The sequence below is a fragment of the Apodemus sylvaticus genome, chromosome 17 (genome assembly GCF_947179515.1).
Source record: "Apodemus sylvaticus chromosome 17, mApoSyl1.1, whole genome shotgun sequence".
NCBI classification, from domain to species: Eukaryota; Metazoa; Chordata; class Mammalia; order Rodentia; family Muridae; genus Apodemus; species Apodemus sylvaticus.
Window position 1 is genome coordinate 28,561,483 of NC_067488.1, and position 6,132 is coordinate 28,567,614.

Below are 6,132 nucleotides of genomic sequence, written 5' to 3' on the forward strand. Positions count from 1 at the left end.
TGCTGGGACTAGAACATTTCTCTGTCCTCGTATGCCTGGTGTCTGGGTTGGAAGGCTGGCGCAGGTAGGTCTGTTTAGGCTTTTCTCTTTCCACCTGGTCAGAGAAGATGGTTAACTTCCGGTTCCTTATCAGAAGTTATTTCGGGGTAGATAGAGTTCTTTCTTAATATATATGTATATATATAATTTTAGATGTATATATATTTGTGTATGGGTATTCTGTCTGCCTATATGCAGTGTACAATGTGTGTGCATTGACCAGAGAGGGCACTGAATCTTCTTTCTGATGCTGGAATTACAGATGGCTGTAAGCTACCATGTAGATACTGGGAATCAAGCACTGGTCATTTGGAAGACCAACCAGTGCTTAAGGAGACTGAGACATCTCCCCAGCCCTAGATGGAGAGCTCCAAGAATTACCCCAAGAGGCTCTGGGGAAAGCTTCAAGTCTCATTACCAGGCTGTGAGAATCCCAGAGCATCTCTAACATTTTATGTTTGTCAGGAAACTCATCAAAGCTAGAATAGTATCTCAAAGGGAAGAAAGGAGAATTAACCTTTCAATGGATGGAACAGCAAAGAATTCATACTCTTTGTTCATTGTGATAAAGTTTACATAACATAGTTTGTCTCCCTTTGGCCATTTGTAAAGGTAATCGTACATGTGTGATACTGTCATACCAGTGCCAGTCTTCCACATTCCAGAAGTTTCCCCTTTTCTCCAGGCTGTAACTTTCTACCCTTTACACAGGGACTCCCATTCCTTTTCATTCCAACCTCCAGGCAGCTGCCTACATGATCTGTCTTTATTAATTTGGCTGTTTTGTGTATCTCATGGAAGAAGACCCGTGTGGTGTTTGCCTGTTTGTTGCTGGCTTATTTCACTTAGCTTAATGCTTTCAAGGTTCATCCATGTTGCACGCGATATGTCAGAATTTCTCTTTAAAAATCAGGGAGCAGCTTAGACGTCTTTAATCTCCCACAGGTATTCAATTTCAAAGCCTCATTGGCCTGTGAGAAGTGGGAGGCATAATAGAATCCTGTCATGGAAATGTCTTCCTAGGCTTTGTTTGTGCACTTGAGCTGAAGTGGTCATGACAATATGGCTCAGACAGATCTAATAAAATAGGACTTGGGATTCTGCTTTATTCCTATTTTGTGATGTAAATGTAAACTATAAATAGATGGGTCTAGATTAGAATGCTTTTATTGTTTGTAGGGAAATGTGCTGTGTGCATTTGACAAATTATTGCTGTGTTTAATTTCAGTTGTAAGTTGGAGGTCTGTTATGGGCTCAATGTTTGTATTTTCACCAAATTCACATCTTGGAACCTAACTCCCTGGGTCATGGTATTAAGAAGCTGGGACTGAGTCGGCTTATGGGATTTTTCGGGGAGGGGGAAAACAGGAAAGGGGACAACATTTGAAATGTAAATAAAGAATATATCCAATAAAAAGAAAAAGAAAAAAAAGAATTTCACATGAAATAAACTCATGGTAAAGATTTCACAAATATATGGAAATTTAAGAAGTAGATTTATACATGTTCAAGTTCTTCCTAAATGATGTTTTTTTTCTGTGAAACTGTTATTACATAATAATTGTTTCAGTGCCTTAAAAACAATAGAACAAGATTTTAGAAAAAAAAAGAAGCTGGAACCTTTCAGAAGTGGTGAGGTCTTGAGGGCAGGATTTGCTTGGAGTGGATTAGCACCCTAATGAATGAGCCCCCCACCCACAAAATCTGTTTACCTAGTTCCTTTCACTAGATGAGGGCAATGGAAAGGCCATGACTAAGAGAAAAGGGTCTCAGTTGATTGCTATGACCTTGGGTGATCCAGTTACTAGACCCATTTCAACCAACCATTATTCACTGGCTATCAATTACTCAGCCCAAGGTTATTTATTTTTGGTCAGTGCAAGCAGACCAAGACAGGGCACAGAAGAGACAAAGGGAGTAGATGAGGGTCTTAGAGTAAATACTTACTCTGAGCTACAAGATGGCAGAGCATGAAGCAAGCTTGGAGATCAGATATTCTTAATGATTCATTTTACTGACCATAAACAATTAACTTAGATCTAATAACCTTTTAGTCTTGTATTCATGTGGTTACATGCACCACATACTCTATTATTTGATTTTTAAATATATTTATTTATTTATGTGTGTACAAATATTTTGCCTGCATGTATGTAAGTTTGCCATATGTCTGCCCCCAGAGATCAGAAGACGGTGCTCGATTCCCCCAAACTAGAGTTGAGGACTATGGTATGCTACCATGTGGATGCTAAGGAACTGAAACCAGGTTCTCAGGAAGAACAGCAAGTGCTCTTAACTGCTGAGCCATGGTTCCGGCTTCCGCATTATCTTATTTTTGAGTTTAACCATAGCACTTTATGTTAGGATCTTATGCCTTAAGAGAAAAAAAAAATCACATGCAGATTTAAGGAAATTCTGAGGAAAAAAAAAAAAAAAAACCAACCTACTGATTTTCTAGCTGAGAACTAGAGACCAGCTCTCCTGACTTCCAGCATCTCTATTTACTAAGCTACATGGGTTGTTGATTTGCTTTTTTAATGTGTGTATGAATGTGTGAGAATGCAGGTTGTGAATGCCACGGCAAGACTATAGAGGTAAGAGGACAACCCTCAGGACCTGGCTCTCTCTTGAGACCCCGTAGGATCCAACTCAGCTTTACGGCTGTGCCATCTCTCTGGCCCTACATTTGGATTTGAATGGCTTGTGGCTGAAGACAGCTTCTCTCTGTGTCTCTGTATTATCCCAGGGTTTATAATAGTTACCAAAGCTATATAAGAGAGTGTAAAGTATCTATCACTAATTTGTATGATCCTATGTATAACTCTACTTCATGTACTTTGTATGCATAAAATCTTTTAGGGTTATCAGGTGAGATAGCTCAGCAGGTAAAGATGCTTGGTGCCCATGTTTATCCCTGCAGCTTATATTTACCCATGAAAGGAGAGCACCAATACCATGAAGTGGTTCTCTGACCTCCATACATGTACTGTGGCATGTATGCCCACATGCACACACACACACAACAATAACAAAATGAAAAGAAACCTTTACAGATTCTCCACAGAGTATACTGCCGTCATAAAAATATTCCCACTGTATGGTTACTGATACAAAGATTCATAACTCAAGTGCTCTGACTGCTTTGGATAAAGTCGGAATAGGAGGATGGGGAAGTTAAACATGCCAGTATCATAAAAAATGTCAGGGTTGAAGCAAGGACTCACAGTAGAACTGCTCTGTCCTCAGTGCATTGTCATACGCAATGGTTGCCATTTCATTTAGCATCAGAACTCTCCATGATCTTGGCTTTTCCATTCATACTGCATCAAGGCATTCGGGAGCCTGAGAAAAGTTTTCCCTAATAGCTCTCATGCCATCAGAGGCAGTAAACAGTCAGAGGTCTCTTTGTAGGGGGTAAAACTGACTGCACATTGGGGGAAGAGTGATGTGCTATGTCTAGGGTAGCTGTTTCGATGATGATCTCTTTTCTCTATGCTCATTTTCTTTGGTTGAGGATGGACATAGGTTAAGAATCTAGATGTCAGAGACACACAGAGCCTGAGCCTCTTAGTGATGTGGTAGCAATTGTTTCTGGGCATCTGGAGAGATGTACAGTGTCATCACCATGAATGACCGGCCCTCAGAAGAAGCCTAGTCATGGAAACAAAAGGTTTGATACCTTGTCGTTCTAACTGCTTCATAAAAGGCTTTCTATTGATTACTGAAGTCTGAATCTCTTTACTTGAAGATACAATGCCAGTTTCATGCTTAGAAACTCTGGATTTGACTGTTAGGTGCTTCATGAGACTGGCAGAGGGTTCTTGTCTGTCTGCCCTCAGGGACTATGTGATTCAATGGTTTACCCATACTCGGTAGGTATTCAAGAAATATTGGGCAGGAGATGAAAGAATTGTGACTTGCTCTAAATTAGGTATTTCAGGTTCCAACAGTCGCGATTACAGACTGTTCTTCCTTGTAACATTCATTCTTCCAGGGATTCACCAAGGGGAGATAAGGAGATAGGGAGAAGGAATGGCCAATGCAAAAAATCATGTTAGCTGTCAAAAGAAGAGAGGGTTAGAAGCCATATTATGTTATTAGTATTTGCCTCTATCAAATCAGTATTATCTCTTATTCTACTGGAACTATTGGGAGCCCCTGCCTCTCTCATCCCTATCATCATCATCATCATCATTATCATCATTGCACATCACTCCATTATTATATTGATTTGGGAAGAGATTTAACATTTATGCCCCATATGAGTTCTTATTCCACTTGGTAGGGTCAAGCATCTGGAACATGGTTCACTCAGTGAGAGACAAAATCTTGCATGTGATCAAGGGACATTTCATAGCTACACAACAGGGTAGAGGGATCCTAACACACAGTAAGGCACTCCTGCCCCTTGGAGACAAGGAATTTACCCCATGACTCATTTTCTGGTGACCACATGGGATCAATTTCAACTACCACTTGAAACTACAGAGATCAATTTCTTTTTATTTATTTTATTTTGGGTAAAAGAAAATGTCACACACAGGATTGACAGGACCGATCCCAGCAGCTCCTTTAGAGTCAGAGAGGAAGTAACTTTTAAGTCACCATGCAAGTTACTTCCTGAAATGACAACAGCCCCCTGTTCTCTAACTGCAGAAGAGTGCAGGACAGGCTCCAGGGACAACACTGTGTCACAGCTTCTCATTGGTCACGAGGAGCATGGTTCCTCCCTGAGCTCTTCCTAAGCAGACCCTTAGCTAAGAAAGGGTGAAGGAAGACTATTATTACTGCCTCTCAACTCTCCTGGTACAGGGAGCCCTTGCTGAATGTGGACAACGATCCTGCACCCCCAGAGGTGTTATTCTGACTAGATGCTATGAAGGGAGAGGGTGCAGGGGATCAAATGCCAAAAATGAGAATGAGAGGCACAGGGCCCTATCTGCAGCTACAACTTAAACTTAAGATCCAAATGATGTAGCCAGTGTGGCAGGTGCTGGGGAGGGGCGGAGGAGGCATGCGCAAGCAGGGAGGGCGCTCTCGGGAAGAGTCTGCCTGCTCGCCTTCACTTCTTCACCTTGTCCTGAGCAGCCATAGCTTCCACGGCTTTACGCACAGTCTCACTGTCTCTCAGAAACTGTAGGGGTTTGTTGAGCTTCAGGTTTCTGTCCAGTCTATAGACAACGGGAAGGCCAGTTGGCAGGTTCAGTTCCATGACGTCATCGACAGAGAGACTCTCCACATCCTTGATGATGCCCCTAAGGTGCTGGCATGGGACACAATCAGGACCCTTTCCTCCCTTGGTCTTGGGGACAGTTACATCAGTCCAGAAGGGCGGTGCTCTGGCGATAGTGTCCATCAGGGTCTCACAGGAGGGGAGCGGGTCCTCAGTGAGGTCTGCATTCCTTACTGATATTTCCATGAAGGGATGCCTGGGCTCCATTGGAAGATTGCCTCCAGATGTTCACCCGCGCCTCACCGTGCTTAGCAGCAGTTCCTGCTTTTTTGAGACTGGTCAGACCTCATTGTGTCACTCACTGAGACACCAGCTCCTGGCCACTGGCTGCCACATCTGGACTGTCCAGACTGATCCAGATTACTCTCTTCTGCATGGAGGTGAAGCAGATGTCAAATTCATAGTCAGAATTTCGCAATGTCTGCCTGCTGTACCTCGCCTCCGGGTGAAGCTGTTCTCTGGGTTCTATGTGCTCTCGCTGTACTGGACCAGTGCCAGCTTATAGGTGGCTATGGCCGTGGCAGGGATGCTGCAGTGACTCTCATCCATTTTATTATTATTAATTATTATTTTTATTATTATACAGTATTATCCAGGGATGGAACCCAAGGCCTCATGCTTGTTGGGTAATCATTCTATCACTGATCTACATCCCAGATCCATTTATTACATAATAAAATGTTTATAGTCAATATTTCAAGCTGGACGTGGAATTCACGTCTTGTGAAGGTCAAGATTCCATTAGAACATGATTATGTGAGTAAGTTAATGGAATGGGCGACTCTGCCCGGATTATTCAGTATCGCTGAAGAAAGTGTGAAGAGGAAATGGCTTGTCTGCCTTCCTCACGCATTTCTGAT

At 42.4% G+C, this 6,132-nt stretch overlaps 1 pseudogene; it reads right to left on the reverse strand.

The window, feature by feature from the left end:
* Window positions 1-5,101: 5,101 nt before the first annotated feature.
* On the reverse strand, window positions 5,102-5,821 carry LOC127668130 (phosphoglycerate mutase 1-like; annotated as a pseudogene).
* Window positions 5,822-6,132: the final 311 nt, after the last annotated feature.